Genomic DNA, 20,769 nt, shown 5'->3' with positions numbered 1-20,769 from the left:
ACTGATGGGAGACACGACTGATGGGAGACACTACTGATGGGAGACACTACTGATGGGAGACACTACTGATGGGAGACACGACTGATGGGAGACACTACTGATGGGAGACACTACTGATAGAAGACACTACTGATGGGAGACACTACTGATGGGAGACACGACTGATGGGAGACACTACTGATGGGAGACACTACTGATGGGAGACACGACTGATGGGAGACACGACTGATGGGAGACACTACTGATGGGAGACACGACTGATGGGAGACACTACTGATGGGAGACACTACTGATGGGAGACACGACTGATGGGAGACACTACTGATGGGAGACACGACTGATGGGAGACACTACTGATGGGAGACACGACTGATGGGAGACACGACTGATGGGAGACACTACTGATGGGAGACACGACTGATGGGAGACACGACTGATGGGAGACACGACTGATGGGAGACACGACTGATGTGAGACACGACTGATGGGAGACACGACTGATGGGAGACACGACTGATGGGAGACACGACTGATGGGAGACACGACTGATGGGAGACACTACTGATGGGAGACACGACTGATGGGAGACACTACTGATGGGAGACAAGACTGATGGGAGACACTACTGATGGGAGACACTACTGATGGGAGACAAGACTGATGGGAGACACTACTGATGGGAGACACTACAGATGGGGGACACTACTGATGGGAGACACGACTGATGGGAGACACTACTGATGGGAGAAACTACTGATGGGAGACAAGACTGATGGGAGACACTACTGATGGGAGACACTACTGATGGGAGACACGACTGATGGGAGACACGACTGATGGGAGACACTACTGATGGGAGACACTACTGATGGGAGACACGACTGATGGGAGACACGACTGATGGGAGACACTACTGATGGGAGAAACTACTGATGGGAGACAAGACTGATGGGAGACACTACTGATGGGAGACACTACTGATGGGAGACACGACTGATGGGAGACACGACTGATGGGAGACACGACTGATGGGAGACACGACTGATGGGAGACACTACTGATGGGAGACACGACTGATGGGAGACACTACTGTTGGGAGACACGACTGATGGGAGACACTACTGATGGGAGACACTACTGATGGGAGACACGAGTGATGGGAGACACGACTGATGGGAGACACTATTGATGGGAGACACTACTGATGGGATACAAGACTGATGGGAGACACGACTGATGGGAGACACGACTGATGGGAGACACTACTGATGGGAGACACGACTGATGGGAGACACTACTGTTGGGAGACACGACTGATGGGAGACACTACTGATGGGAGACACTACTGATGGGAGACACGACTGATGGGAGACACGACTGATGGGAGACACTATTGATGGGAGACACTACTGATGGGATACAAGACTGATGGGAGATACGACTGATGGGAGACACGACTGATGGGAGACACGACTGATGGGAGACACTACTGATGTGAGACACTACTGATAGGAGACACTACTGATGGGAGACACTACTGATGGGAGACACGACTGATGGGAGACATGACTGATGTGAGACACTACAGATAAGAGACACTACTGATGCGAGACACGACTGATGGGAGACACTACTGATGGGAGACACGACTGATGGGAGACACTACTTATGGGAGACACTACTGATGGGAGACACGACTGATGGGAGACACTACTGATGGGAGACACTACTGATGGGAGACACGACTGATGTGAGACACGACTGATGGGAGACACTACTGATGGGAGACACGACTGATGGGAGACACTACTGATGGGAGACACTACTGATGGGAGACACTACTGATGGGAGACACGACTGATGGGAGACACTACTGATGGGAGACACGACTGATGGGAGACACTACTGATGGGAGACACTATTGATGGGAGACATGACTGATGGGAGACACTACTGATGGGAGAAACTACTGATGGGAGACAAGACTGATGGGAGACACTACTGATGGGAGACACGACTGATGGGAGACACGACTGATGGGAGATACGACTGATGGGAGACAAGACTGATGGGAGACACTACTGATGGGAGACACTACTGATGGGAGACAAGACTGATGGGAGACACTACTGATGGGAGACACTACAGATGGGGGACACTACTGATGGGAGACACGACTGATGGGAGACACTACTGATGGGAGAAACTACTGATGGGAGACAAGACTGATGGGAGACACTACTGATGGGAGACACTACTGATGGGAGACACGACTGATGGGAGACACGACTGATGGGAGACACGACTGATGGGAGACACTACTGATGGGAGACACAACTGATGGGAGACACTACTGATGGGAGACACGACTGATGGGAGACACTACTGATGGGAGACACGACTGATGGGAGACACTACTGTTGGGAGAGACGACTGATGGGAGACACTACTGATGGGAGACACTACTGATGGGAGACACGACTGATGGGAGACACTATTGATGGGAGACACTACTGATGGGAGACACTACTGATGGGAGACACTACTGATGGGAGACACTACTGATGGGAGACACGACTGATGGGAGACACTACTGATGGGAGACACGACTGATGGGAGACACTACTGATGGGAGACACTACTGATAGAAGACACTACTGATGGGAGACACTACTGATGGGAGACACGACTGATGGGAGACACTACTGATGGGAGACACTACTGATGGGAGACACGACTGATGTGAGACACGACTGATGGGAGACACTACTGATGGGAGACACTACTGATGGGAGACACGACTGATGGGAGACACGACTGATGGGAGACACTACTGATGGGAGACACTACTGGTGGGAGACACTACTGATGGGAGACACGACTGATGGGAGACACTACTGATGGGAGACACTACTGATGGGAGACACGACTGATGGGAGACACGACTGATGGGAGACACGACTGATGGGAGACACGACTGATGGGAGACACGACTGATGGGAGACACGACTGATGGGAGACACTACTGATGGGAGACACTACTGATGGGAGACACGACTGATGTGAGACACGACTGATGGGAGACACGACTGATGGGAGACACTACTGATGGGAGACACGACTGATGGGAGACACGACTGATGGGAGACACTACTGATGGGAGACACGACTGATGGGAGACACTACTGATGGGAGACACTACTGATGGGAGACAAGACTGATGGGAGACACTACTGATGGGAGACACTACTGATGGGAGACAAGACTGATGGGAGACACTACTGATGGGAGACACTACAGATGGGGGACACTACTGATGGGAGACACGACTGATGGGAGACACTACTGATGGGAGAAACTACTGATGGGAGACACGACTGATGGGAGACACTACTGATGGGAGACACTACTGATGGGAGACACGACTGATGGGAGACACGACTGATGGGAGACACTACTGATGGGAGACACGACTGATGGGAGACACGACTGATGGGAGACACTACTGATGGGAGACACGACTGATGGGAGACACTACTGATGGGAGACACTACTGATGGGATACAAGACTGATGGGAGAGACTACTGATGGGAGACACGACTGATGGGAGACACGACTGATGGGAGACACTACTGATGGGAGACACTACTGATGGGAGACAAGACTGATGGGAGACACTACTGATGGGAGACACTACTGATGGGAGACACGACTGATGGGAGACACTACTGATGGGAGAAACTACTGATGGGAGACAAGACTGATGGGAGACACTACTGATGGGAGACACTACTGATGGGAGACACGACTGATGGGAGACACTACTGATGGGAGACACTACTGATGGGAGACACGACTGATGGGAGACACTACTGATGGGAGACACTACTGATGGGAGACAAGACTGATGGGAGACACTACTGATGGGAGACACTACTGATGGGAGACACGACTGATGGGAGACACTACTGATGGGAGAAACTACTGATGGGAGACAAGACTGATGGGAGACACTACTGATGGGAGACACTACTGATGGGAGACACGACTGATGGGAGACACGACTGATGGGAGACACGACTGATGGGAGACACTACTGATGGGAGACACAACTGATGGGAGACACTACTGATGGGAGACACGACTGATGGGAGACACTACTGATGGGAGACACGACTGATGGGAGACACTACTGTTGGGAGACACGACTGATGGGAGACACTACTGATGGGAGACACTACTGATGGGAGACACGAGTGATGGGAGACACGACTGATGGGAGACACTATTGATGGGAGACACTACTGATGGGATACAAGACTGATGGGAGACACGACTGATGGGAGACACGACTGATGGGAGACACGACTGATGGGAGACACTACTGTTGGGAGACACGACTGATGGGAGACACTACTGATGGGAGACACTACTGATGGGAGACACGACTGATGGGAGACACGACTGATGGGAGACACTATTGATGGGAGACACTACTGATGGGATACAAGACTGATGGGAGACACGACTGATGGGAGACACGACTGATGGGAGACACGACTGATGGGAGACACTACTGATGTGAGACACTACTGATAGGAGACACTACTGATGGGAGACACTACTGATGGGAGACACGACTGATGGGAGCCATGACTGATGTGAGACACTACAGATAAGAGACACTACTGATGCGAGACACTACTGATGGGAGACACGACTGATGGGAGACAAGACTGATGGGAGACACTACTGATGGGAGACACGACTGATGGGAGACACTACTGATGGGAGACACTACTGATGGGAGACACTACTGATGGGAGACATTATTGATGGGAGACACTACTGATGGGAGACACTACTGATGGGAGACAAAACTGATGGGAGACACTACTGATGGAGACACAACTGATGGGAGACACTACTGATGTGAGACACTACTGATGTGAGACACTACTGATGGGAGACACTACTGATGGGAGACACTACTGATGGGAGACAAGACTGATGGGAGACACAACTGATGGGAGACACAACTGATGGGAGACACTACTGATGGGAGACACTACTGATGGGGAAACAAGACTGATGGGAGACACGACTGATGGGAGACCCAACTGATAGAAGACACTACTGATGGGAGACACTACTGATGGGATACAAGACTGATGGGAGACACTACTGATGGGAGACACTACTGATGGGAGACACTACTGATGGGAGACAAGACTGATGGGAGACAAGACTGATGGGAGACACTACTGATGGGAAACAAGACTGATGGGAGACACGACTGATGGGAGACAAGACTGATGGGAGACAAGACTGATGGGAGACAAGACTGATGGGAGACACAACTGATGGGAGACACAACTGATGGGAGACACTACTGATGGGAGACACTACTGATGGGAGACACTACTGATGGGATACAAGACTGATGGGAGACACTACTGATGGGAGACAAGACTGATGGGAGACAAGACTGATGGGATACAAGACTGATGGGAGACAAGACTGATGGGAGACACTGCTGATGGGAGACACTGCTGATGGGAGACACTACTGATGGGAGACAAGACTGATGGGAGACAAGACTGATGGGAGACAAGACTGATGTGAGACACTACTGATGGGAGACACTACTGATGGGAGACACTACTGATGGGAGACACTACTGATGGGAGACAAGACTGATGGGAGACAAGACTGAAGGGAGACACTACTGATGGGAGACAAGACTGATGGGAGACAAGACTGATGGGAGACACTACTGATGGGAGACAAGAGTGATGGGAGACACTACTGATGGGAGACACTACTGATGGGAGACACTACTGATGGGAGACAAGACTGATGGGAGACACTACTGATGGGAGACAAGACTGATGGGAGACACTACTGATGGGAGACACTACTGATGGGAGACACTATTGATGGGAGACAAGACTGATGGGAGACAAGACTGATGGGAGACACTACTGATGTATGACACTTGATGGGAGACACTACTGATGGGAGACACTACTGATGGGAGACAAGACTGATGTGAGACACTACTGATGGGAGACAAGACTGATGTGAGACACTACTGATGGGAGACACTACTGATGGGAGACACTACTGATGGGAGACAAGACTGATGGGAGACAAGACTGAAGGGAGACACTACTGATGGGAGACAAGACTGATGGGAGACAAGACTGATGGGAGACACTACTGATGGGAGACAAGAGTGATGGGAGACACTACTGATGGGAGACACTACTGATGGGAGACACTACTGATGGGAGACAAGACTGATGGGAGACACTACTGATGGGAGACAAGACTGATGGGATACACTACTGATGGGAGACACTACTGATGGGAGACACTATTGATGGGAGACAAGACTGATGGGAGATACTACTGATGGGAGACAAGACTGATGGGAGACAAGACTGTTGGGAGACAAAACTGATGGGAGACACTACTGATGGGAGACACTACTGATGGGAGACAAGAGTGATGGGAGACACTACTGATGGGAGACACTACTGATGGGAGACACGACTGATGGGAGACACTACTGATGGGAGACACTACTGATGAGAGACAAGACTGATGGGAGACACTACTGATGGGAGACAAGAGTGATGGGAAACAAGACTGATGGGAGACAAGACTGATGGGAGACAAGACTGATGGGAGACAAGACTGATGGGAGACACTACTGATGGTAGACACTACTGATGGGAGACACTACTGGTGTATGACACTACTGATGGAAGACACTACTGATGGGAGACAAAACTGATGGGAGACACTACTGATGGGAGACACTACTGATGGGAGACAAGAGTGATGGGAAACACTACTGATGTGAGACACTAATGATAGGAGACACTACTGATGGGAGACACTACTGATGGGAGACACTACTGATGGGAGACAAGAGTGATGGGAAACACTACTGATGTGAGACACTAATGATGGGAGGCACTAATGATGTGAGACATTACTGATTGGAGACACTACTGATGGGGGACAAGACTGATGGGAGACACTACTGATGAGAGACACTAATGATTGGAGACACTAATGATTGGAGACACTACTGATGGGAGACACTACTGATGGGAGACACTACTGATAGGAGACACTACTGATGGGAGACAAGAGTGATGGGAAACACTACTGATGTGAGACACTAATGATGGGAGGCACTAATGATGGGAGACATTACTGATTGGAGACACTACTGATGGGAGACAAGACTGATGGGAGACACTACTGATGAGAGACACTACTGATGGAATACACGACTGATGGGAGACACTAGTGATGTGTGACACTACTGATGGGAAACACTACTGATGGGAGACAAGACCGATGGGAGACACTACTTATGGGAGACACTACTGATGGGCGACAAGACTGATGGGCGACAAGACTGATGGGCGACAAGACTGATGGGCGACAAGACTGATGGGCGACAAAACTGATGGGCGACAAGACTGATGGGCGACAAGACTGATGGGCGACAAGACTGATGGGCAACAAGACTGATGGGAGACAAGAGTGATGGGAAACCAGACTGATGGGAGACAAGACTGATGGAAGACAAGACTAATGGGAGACACTACTGATGGGAGACACTACTGATGTATGACACTACTGATGTGAGATACTACTGATGGGAGACACTACTGATGGGAGACACTACTGATGGGAGACAAGACTGATGGGAGACACTACTGATGGGAGACACTACTGATGGGAGACACGACTGATGGGAGACACTACTGATGGGAGACACGACTGATAGGAGACACTACTGATGTATCACACTACTGATGGGAGACACTACTGATGGGAGACACTACTGATGGGAGACAAGACTGATGGGAGACAAGACTGATGGGAGACACTACTGATGGGAGACACTACTGATGGGAGACAAGACTGATGGGAGACAAGACTGATGGCAGACACGACTGGTGGGAGACACTACTGATGGGAGACACTACTGATGGGAGAAACTACTGATGGGAGACAAGACTGATGGGAGACACTACTGATGGGAGACACTACTGATGGGAGACACGACTGATGGGAGACACGACTGATGGCAGACACTACTGATGGGAGACACTACTGATGGGAGACACGACTGATGGGAGACACTACTGATGGGAGACACTACTGATGGGAGACACTACTGATGGGAGACACTACTGATGGGATACAAGACTGATGGGAGACACTACTGATGGGAGACACTACTGATGGGAGACACTACTGATGGGAGACACGACTGATGGGAGACACGACTGATGGGAGACACTACTGATGGGAGACAAGACTGATGGGAGACACTACTGATGGGAGACACTACTGATGGGAGACACGACTGATGGGAGACACTACTGATGGGAGAAACTACTGATGGGAGACAAGACTGATGGGAGACACTACTGATGGTAGACACTACTGATGGGAGACACGACTGATGGGAGACACTACTGATGGGAGACACTACTGATGGGAGACACTACTGATGGGAGACACGACTGATGGGAGACACTACTGATGGGAGACACTACTGATGGGAGACAAGACTGATGGGAGACACTACAGATGGGAGACACTACTGATGGGAGACACGACTGATGGGAGACACTACTGATGGGAGAAACTACTGATGGGAGACAAGACTGATGGGAGACACTACTGATGGGAGACACTACTGATGGGAGACACTACTGATGGGAGACACGACTGATGAGAGACACGACTGATGGGAGACACGACTGATGGGAGACACTACTGATGGGAGACACAACTGATGGGAGACACAACTGATGGGAGACACGACTGATGGGAGACACTACTGATGGGAGACACGACTGATGTGAGACACTACTGTTGGGAGACACGACTGATGGGAGACACGACTGATGGGAGACACTACTGATGGGAGACACGACTGATGGGAAACACGACTGATGGGAGACACTATTGATGGGAGACACTACTGATGGGATACAAGACTGATGGGAGACACTACTGATAGGAGACACTACTGATGGGAGACACTACTGATGGGAGACACGACTGATGGGAGACATGACTGATGTGAGACACTACTGATAAGAGACACTACTGATGGGAGACACTACTGATGGGAGACACGACTGATGGGAGACAAGACTGATGGGAGACACGACTGATAGGAGACACGACTGATGGGAGACACGACTGATGGGAGACACTACTGATGGGAGACACGACTGATGGGAGACACTACTGATGGGAGACACTACTGATGTATGACATTATTGATGGGAGACACTACTGATGGGAGACACTACTGATGGGAGACAAGACTGATGGGAGACACTACTGATGGGAGACACAACTGATGGGAGACACTACTGATGGGAGACACTACTGATGGGAGACACTACTGATGTATGACACTATTGATGGGAGACATTACTGATGGGAGACACTACTGATGGGAGACACTACTGATGGGAGACAAGACTGATGGGAGACAAGACTGATGGGAGACACTACTGATGGGAGACACGACTGATGGGAGACACGACTGATGGGAGACACGACTGATGGGAGACACTACTGATGGGAGACAAGACTGATGGGAGACACTACTGATGGGAGACACTACTGATGGGAGACAAGACTGATGGGATACGCTACTGATGGGAAACAAGACTGATGGGAGACACGACTGATGGGAGACACGACTGATGGGAGACACAACTGATGGGAGACACAACTGATGGGAGACACTACTGATGTGAGACACTACTGATGGGAGACACTACTGATGGGATACAAGACTGACGGGAGACACTCCTGATGGGAGACACTACTGATGGGAGACAAGACTGATGGGAGACACAACTGATGGGAGACACAACTGATGGGAGACACTACTGATGGGAGACACTACTGATGGGAGACACTACTGATGGGAGACATGACTGATGGGAGAGACGACTGATGGGAGACACTACTGATAGGAGACACTACTGATGGGAGACACGACTGATGGGAGACACTACTGATGGGAGACACTACTGATGGGAGACACTACTGATGGGAGACACTACTGATGGGAGACACGACTGATGGGAGACACTACTGATGGGAGACACTATTGATGGGAGACAGTACTGATGGGAGACACTACTGATGGGAGACACTACTGATGGGAGACAAGACTGATGGGAGACACTACTGATGGGAGACACAACTGATGGGAGACACAACTGATGGGAGACACTACTGATGGGAGACACTACTGATGGGAGACACTACTGATGGGAGACACTACTGATGGGAGACACTACTGATGTATGACACTATTGAAGGGAGACACTACTGATGGGAGACACTACTGATGGGAGACAAGACTGATGGGAGACAATACTGATGGGAGACACAACTGATGGGAGACACTACTGATGTATGACACTATTGATGGGAGACACTACTGATGGGAGACACTACTGATGGGAGACAAGACTGATGGGAGACACTACTGATGGGAGACACAACTGATGGGAGACACTACTGATGGGAGACACTACTGATGTATGACACTATTGATGGGAGACATTACTGATGGGAGACACTACTGATGGGAGACACTACTGATGGGAGACAAGACTGATGGGAGACACGACTGATGGGAGACACTACTGATGGGAGACACTACTGATGGGAGACACGACTGATGGGAGACACGACTGATGGGAGACACGACTGATGGGAGACACTACTGATGGGAGACAAGACTGATGGGAGACACTACTGATGGGAGACACTACTGATGGGAGACACTACTGATGGGAGACAAGACTGATGGGATACGCTACTGATGGGAAACAAGACTGATGGGAAACAAGACTGATGGGAGACACGACTGATGGGACACACGACTGATGGGAGACACAACTGATGGGAGACACAACTGATGGGAGACACTACTGATGTGAGACACTACTGATGGGAGACACTACTGATGGGATACAAGACTGATGGGAGACACTCCTGATGGGAGACACTACTGATGGGAGACAAGACTGATGGGAGACACAACTGATGGGAGACACAACTGATGGGAGACACTACTGATGGGAGACACTACTGATGGGAGACACTACTGATGGGAGACATGACTGATGGGAGAGACGACTGATGGGAGACACTACTGATAGGAGACACTACTGATGGGAGACACTACTGATGGGAGACACTACTGATGGGAGACACGACTGATGGGAGACACTACTGATGGGAGACACTATTGATGGGAGACAGTACTGATGGGAGACACTACTGATGGGAGACACTACTGATGGGAGACAAGACTGATGGGAGACACTACTGATGGGAGACACAACTGATGGGAGACACAACTGATGGGAGACACTACTGATGGGAGACACTACTGATGGGAGACACTACTGATGGGAGACACGACTGATGGGAGACACTACTGATGGGAGACACTACTGATGGGAGACACTACTGATGTATGACACTATTGAAGGGAGACACTACTGATGGGAGACACTACTGATGGGAGACAAGACTGATGGGAGACAATACTGATGGGAGACACAACTGATGGGAGACACTACTGATGTATGACACTATTGATGGGAGACACTACTGATGGGAGACACTACTGATGGGAGACAAGACTGATGGGAGACACTACTGATGGGAGACACAACTGATGGGAGACACTACTGATGGGAGACACTACTGATGGGAGACACTACTGATGTATGACACTATTGATGGGAGACATTACTGATGGGAGACACTACTGATGGGAGACACTACTGATGGGAGACAAGACTGATGGGAGACACAACTGATGGGAGACACTACTGATGGGAGACACTACTGATGGGAGACACGACTGATGGGAGACACGACTGATGGGAGACACGACTGATGGGAGACACTACTGATGGGAGACAAGACTGATGGGAGACACTACTGATGGGAGACACTACTGATGGGAGACACTACTGATGGGAGACAAGACTGATGGGATACGCTACTGATGGGAAACAAGACTGATGGGAAACAAGACTGATGGGAGACACGACTGATGGGACACACGACTGATGGGAGACACAACTGATGGGAGACACAACTGATGGGAGACACTACTGATGTGAGACACTACTGATGGGAGACACTACTGATGGGATACAAGACTGATGGGAGACACTCCTGATGGGAGACACTACTGATGGGAGACAAGACTGATGGGAGACACAACTGATGGGAGACACAACTGATGGGAGACACTACTGATGGGAGACACTACTGATGGGAGACACTACTGATGGGAGACATGACTGATGGGAGAGACGACTGATGGGAGACACTACTGATAGGAGACACTACTGATGGGAGACACGACTGATGGGAGACACGACTGATGGGAGACACTACTGATGGGAGACACTACTGATGGGAGACACGACTGATGGGAGACACGACTGATGGGAGACACTACTGATGGGAGACACTATTGATGGGAGACAGTACTGATGGGAGACACTACTGATGGGAGACACTACTGATGGGAGACAAGACTGATGGGAGACACTACTGATGGGAGACACAACTGATGAGAGACACAACTGATGGGAGACACTACTGATGGGAGACACTACTGATGGGAGACACTACTGATGGGAGACACGACTGATGGGAGACACTACTGATGGGAGACACTACTGATGGGAGACACTACTGATGTATGACACTATTGAAGGGAGACACTACTGATGGGAGACACTACTGATGGGAGACACTACTGATGGGAGACAAGACTGATGGGAGACAATACTGATGGGAGACACAACTGATGGGAGACACTACTGATGTATGACACTATTGATGGGAGACACTACTGATGGGAGACACTACTGATGGGAGACAAGACTGATGGGAGACACAACTGATGGGAGACACTACTGATGGGAGACACTACTGATGGGAGACACGACTGATGGGAGACACGACTGATGGGAGACACTACTGATGGGAGACACTACTGATGGGAGACAAGACTGATGGGAGACACTACTGATGGGAAACAAGACTGATGGGAGACACGACTGATGGGAGACACGACTGATGGGAGACACGACTGATGGGAGACACTACTGATGTGAGACACTACTGATGGGAGACACGACTGATGGGAGACACGACTGATGGGAGACACGACTGATGGGAGACACTACTGATTGGAGACACGACTGATGGGAGACACTACTGATGGGAGACACTACTGATGTATGACACTATTGATGGGAGACACTACTGATGGGAGACACAACTGATGGGAGACAAGACTGATGGGAGACACTACTGATGGGAGACACAACTGATGGGAGACACTACTGATGTGAGACACTACTGATGGGAGACACTACTGATGGGATACAAGACTGATGGGAGACACTACTGATGGGAGACACTACTGATGGGAGACAAGACTGATGGGAGACACAACTGATGGGAGACACAACTGATGGGAGACACAACTGATGGGAGACACTACTGATGGGAGACACTACTGATGGGGAAACAAGACTGATGGGAGACACGACTGATGGGAGACCCAACTGATGGGAGACCCAACTGATAGAAGACACTACTGATGGGATACAAGACTGATGGGAGACACTACTGATGGGAGAGACACTACTGATGGGAGACACTACTGATGGGAGACAAGACTGATGGGAGACAAGACTGATGGGAGACACAACTGATGGGAAACAAGACTGATGGGAGACACGACTGATGGGAGACAAGACTGATGGGAGACAAGACTGATGGGAGACAAGACTGATGGGAGACACGACTGATGGGAGACACGACTGATGGGAGACACTACTGATGGGAGACACTACTGATGGGAGACACTACTGATGGGAGACAAGACTGATGGGAGACAAAACTGATGGGATACAAGACTGATGGGAGACAAGACTGATGGGAGACACTGCTGATGGGAGACACTGCTGATGGGAGACACTACTAATGGGAGACAAGACTGATGGGAGACACTACTGATGGGAGACACTACTGATGGGAGACACTACTGATGTATGACACTTGATGGGAGACACTACTGATGGGAGACACTACTGATGGGAGACACTACTGATGGGAGACAAGACTGATGGGAGACAAGACTGATGGGAGACACTACTGATGGGAGACAAGAGTGATGGGAGACACTACTGATGGGAGACACTACTGATGGGAGACACTACTGATGGGAGACAAGACTGATGGGAGACACTACTGATGGGAGACAAGACTGATGGGAGACACTACTGATGGGAGACACTACTGATGGGAGACACTATTGATGGGAGACAAGACTGATGGGAGACAAGACTGATGGGAGACACTACTGATGTATGACACTTGATGGGAGACACTACTGATGGGAGACACTACTGATGGGAGACAAGACTGATGTGAGACACTACTGATGGGAGACAAGACTGATGTGAGACACTACTGATGGGAGACACTACTGATGGGAGACACTACTGATGGGAGACAAGACTGATGGGAGACAAGACTGAAGGGAGACACTACTGATGGGAGACAAGACTGATGGGAGACAAGACTGATGGGAGACACTACTGATGGGAGACAAGAGTGATGGGAGACACTACTGATGGGAGACACTACTGATGGGAGACACTACTGATGGGAGACAAGACTGATGGGAGACACTACTGATGGGAGACACTACTGATGGGAGACACTACTGATGGGAGACAAGACTGATGGGATACGCTACTGATGGGAAACAAGACTGATGGGAAACAAGACTGATGGGAGACACGACTGATGGGAGACACGACTGATGGGAGACAAGACTGATGGGAGACACTACTGATGGGAGACACTACTGATGGGAGACACTATTGATGGGAGACAAGACTGATGGGAGACAAGACTGATGGGAGACACTACTGATGGGAGACAAGACTGATGGGAGACAAGACTGTTGGGAGACAAAACTGATGGGAGACACTACTGATGGGAGACACTACTGATGGGAGACAAGAGTGATGGGAGACACTACTGATGGGAGACACTACTGATGGGAGACAAGACTGATGTGAGACAATACTGATGGGAGACACAACTGATGGGAGACACTACTGATGTATGACACTATTGATGGGAGACACTACTGATGGGAGACACTACTGATGGGAGACAAGACTGATGGGAGACACAACTGATGGGAGACACTACTGATGGGAGACACTACTGATGGGAGACACTACTGATGGGAGACACGACTGATGGGAGACACTACTGATGGGAGACACTACTGATGGGAGACACTACTGATGGGAGACACTACTGATGGGAAACAAGACTGATGGGAGACACGACTGATGGGAGACACGACTGATGGGAGACACGACTGATGGGAGACACTACTGATGTGAGACACTACTGATGGGAGACACGACTGATGGGAGACACGACTGATGGGAGACACGACTGATGGGAGACACTACTGATGGGAGACACGACTGATGGGAGACACTACTGATGGGAGACACTACTGATGGGAGACACTACTGATGTATGACACTATTGATGGGAGACACTACTGATGGGAGACACTACTGATGGGAGACAAGACTGATGGGAGACACTACTGATGGGAGACACAACTGATGGGAGACACTACTGATGTGAGACACTACTGATGGGAGACACTACTGATGGGATACAAGACTGATGGGAGACACTACTGATGGGAGACACTACTGATGGGAGACAAGACTGATGGGAGACACAACTGATGGGAGACACAACTGATGGGAGACACAACTGATGGGAGACACTACTGATGGGAGACACTACTGATGGGGAAACAAGACTGATGGGAGACACGACTGATGGGAGACCCAACTGATAGAAGACACTACTGATGGGAGACACTACTGATGGGATACAAGACTGATGGGAGACACTACTGATGGGAGAGACACTACTGATGGGAGACACTACTGATGGGAGACAAGACTGATGGGAGACAAGACTGATGGGAGACACTACTGATGGGAAACAAGACTGATGGGAGACACGACTGATGGGAGACAAGACTGATGGGAGACAAGACTGATGGGAGACACAACTGATGGGAGACACAACTGATGGGAGACACTACTGATGGGAGACACTACTGATGGGATACAAGACTGATGGGAGACACTACTGATGGGAGACAAGACTGATGGGAGACAATACTGATGGGATACAAGACTGATGGGAGACAAGACTGATGGGAGACACTGCTGATGGGAGACACTGCTGATGGGAGACACTACTGATGGGAGACAAGACTGATGGGAGACACTACTGATGGGAGACACTACTGATGGGAGACACTACTGATGTATGACACTTGATGGGAGACACTACTGATGGGAGACACTACTGATGGGAGACAAGACTGATGTGAGACACTACTGATGGGAGACACTACTGATGGGAGACACTACTGATGGGAGACAAGACTGATGGGAGACAAGCCTGAAAGGAGACACTACTGATGGGAGACAAGACTGATGGGAGACAAGACTGATGGGAGACACTACTGATGGGAGACAAGAGTGATGGGAGACACTACTGATGGGAGACACTACTGATGGGAGACACTACTGATGGGAGACAAGACTGATGGGAGACACTACTGATGGGAGACAAGACTGATGGGAGACACTACTGATGGGAGACACTACTGATGGGAGACACTATTGATGGGAGACAAGACTGATGGGAGACAAGACTGATGGGAGACACTACTGATGGGAGACAAGACTGATGGGAGACAAGACTGTTGGGAGACAAAACTGAATGGAGACACTACTGATGGGAGACACTACTGATGGGAGACAAGAGTGATGGGAGACACTACTGATGGGAGACACTACTGATGGGAGACACTACTGATGGGAGACACGACTGATGGGAGACACGACTGATGGGAGACACTACTGATGGGAGACAAGACTGATGGGAGACACTACTGATGGGAGACAAGAGTGATGGGAAACAAGACTGATGGGAGACAAGACTGATGGGAGACAAGACTGATGGGAGACACTACTGATGGGAGACAAGACTGATGGGAGACAAGACTGTTGGGAGACAAAACTGATGGGAGACACTACTGATGGGAGACACTACTGATGGGAGACAAGAGTGATGGGAGACACTACTGATGGGAGACACTACTGATGGGAGACAAGACTGATGTGAGACAATACTGATGGGAGACACAACTGATGGGAGACACTACTGATGTATGACACTATTGATGGGAGACACTACTGATGGGAGACACTACTGATGGGAGACAAGACTGATGGGAGACACAACTGATGGGAGACACTACTGATGGGAGACACTACTGATGGGAGACACTACTGATGGGAGACACGACTGATGGGAGACACTACTGATGGGAGACACTACTGATGGGAGACACTACTGATGGGAGACACTACTGATGGGAAACAAGACTGATGGGAGACACGACTGATGGGAGACACGACTGATGGGAGACACGACTGATGGGAGACACTACTGATGTGAGACACTACTGATGGGAGACACGACTGATGGGAGACACGACTGATGGGAGACACGACTGATGGGAGACACTACTGATGGGAGACACGACTGATGGGAGACACTACTGATGGGAGACACTACTGATGGGAGACACTACTGATGTATGACACTATTGATGGGAGACACTACTGATGGGAGACACTACTGATGGGAGACAAGACTGATGGGAGACACTACTGATGGGAGACACAACTGATGGGAGACACTACTGATGTGAGACACTACTGATGGGAGACACTACTGATGGGATACAAGACTGATGGGAGACACTACTGATGGGAGACACTACTGATGGGAGACAAGACTGATGGGAGACACAACTGATGGGAGACACAACTGATGGGAGACACTACTGATGGGAGACACTACTGATGGGGAAACAAGACTGATGGGAGACACGACTGATGGGAGACCCAACTGATAGAAGACACTACTGATGGGAGACACTACTGATGGGATACAAGACTGATGGGAGACACTACTGATGGGAGAGACACTACTGATGGGAGACACTACTGATGGGAGACAAGACTGATGGGAGACAAGACTGATGGGAGACACTACTGATGGGAAACAAGACTGATGGGAGACACGACTGATGGGAGACAAGACTGATGGGAGACAAGACTGATGGGAGACACAACTGATGGGAGACACAACTGATGGGAGACACTACTGATGGGAGACACTACTGATGGGATACAAGACTGATGGGAGACACTACTGATGGGAGACAAGACTGATGGGAGACAATACTGATGGGATACAAGACTGATGGGAGACAAGACTGATGGGAGACACTGCTGATGGGAGACACTGCTGATGGGAGACACTACTGATGGGAGACAAGACTGATGGGAGACACTACTGATGGGAGACACTACTGATGGGAGACACTACTGATGTATGACACTTGATGGGAGACACTACTGATGGGAGACACTACTGATGGGAGACAAGACTGATGTGAGACACTACTGATGGGAGACACTACTGATGGGAGACACTACTGATGGGAGACAAGACTGATGGGAGACAAGCCTGAAAGGAGACACTACTGATGGGAGACAAGACTGATGGGAGACAAGACTGATGGGAGACACTACTGATGGGAGACAAGAGTGATGGGAGACACTACTGATGGGAGACACTACTGATGGGAGACACTACTGATGGGAGACAAGACTGATGGGAGACACTACTGATGGGAGACAAGACTGATGGGAGACACTACTGATGGGAGACACTACTGATGGGAGACACTATTGATGGGAGACAAGACTGATGGGAGACAAGACTGATGGGAGACACTACTGATGGGAGACAAGACTGATGGGAGACAAGACTGTTGGGAGACAAAACTGAATGGAGACACTACTGATGGGAGACACTACTGATGGGAGACAAGAGTGATGGGAGACACTACTGATGGGAGACACTACTGATGGGAGACACTACTGATGGGAGACACGACTGATGGGAGACACGACTGATGGGAGACACTACTGATGGGAGACAAGACTGATGGGAGACACTACTGATGGGAGACAAGAGTGATGGGAAACAAGACTGATGGGAGACAAGACTGATGGGAGACACTACTGATGGTAGACACTACTGATGGGAGACACTACTGGTGTATGACACTACTGATGGAAGACACTACTGATGGGAGACAAAACTGATGGGAGACACTACTGATGGGAGACACTACTGATGGGAGACAAGAGTGATGGGAAACACTACTGATGTGAGACACTAATGATAGGAGACACTAATGATAGGAGACACTACTGATGGGAGACACTACTGATGGGAGACAAGAGTGATGGGAAACACTACTGATGTGAGACACTAATGATGGGAGGCACTAATGATGGGAGACATTACTGATTGGAGACACTACTGATGGGAGACAAGACTGATGGGAGACGCTACTGATGAGAGACACTAATGATTGGAGACACTAATAATTGGAGACACTACTGATGGGAGACACTACTGATGGGAGACACTACTGATGTGAGACAAGAGTGATGGGAAACACTACTGATGTGAGACACTAATGATGGGAGGCACTAATGATGGGAGACATTACTGATTGGAGACACTACTGATGGGAGACAAGACTGATGGGAGACACTACTGATGAGAGACACTACTGATGGAAGACACGACTGATGGGAGACACTAGTGATGTGTGACACTACTGATGGGAAACACTACTGATGGGAGACAAGACCGATGGGAGACACTACTTATGGGAGACACTACTGATGGGCGACAAGACTGATGGGCAACAAGACTGATGGGCGACAAGACTGATGGGCGACAAGACTGATGGGCGACAAGACTGATGGGCGACAAGACTGATGGGAGACAAGAGTGATGGGAAACCAGACTGATGGGAGACAAGACTGATCGAAGACAAGACTGATGGGAGACACTACTGATGGGAGACACTACTGATGTATGACACTACTGATGTGAGATACTACTGATGGGAGATACTACTGATGGGAGACACTACTGATGGGAGACACTACTGATGGGAGACAAGACTGATGGGAGACACTACTGATGGGAGACACTACTGATGGGAGACACTACTGATGGGAGACACGACTGATGGGAGACACTACTGATGGGAGACACGACTGATAGGAGACACTACTGATGTATCACACTACTGATGTGAGACACTACTGATGGGAGACACTACTGATGGGAGACAAGACTGATGGGAGACAAGACTGATGGGAGACACTACTGATGGGAGACACTACTGATGGGAGACAAGACTGATGGGAGACACTACTGATGGCAGACACGACTGGTGGGAGACACTACTGATGGGAGACACTACTGATGGGAGACACTACTGATGTATGACACTATTGATGGGAGACACTACTGATGGGAGACAAGACTGATGGGAGACACTACTGATAGGAGACAAGAGTGATGGGAAACAAGACTGATGGGAGACAAGACTGATGGGAGACACTACTGATGGGAGACACTAC

Source organism: Dendrobates tinctorius, unplaced genomic scaffold (genome assembly GCF_039654945.1).
Source record: "Dendrobates tinctorius isolate UK_male_01 unplaced genomic scaffold, ASM3965494v1 ptg000028l, whole genome shotgun sequence".
NCBI classification, from domain to species: Eukaryota; Metazoa; Chordata; class Amphibia; order Anura; family Dendrobatidae; genus Dendrobates; species Dendrobates tinctorius.
This window is presented reverse-complemented; position numbering follows the sequence as displayed.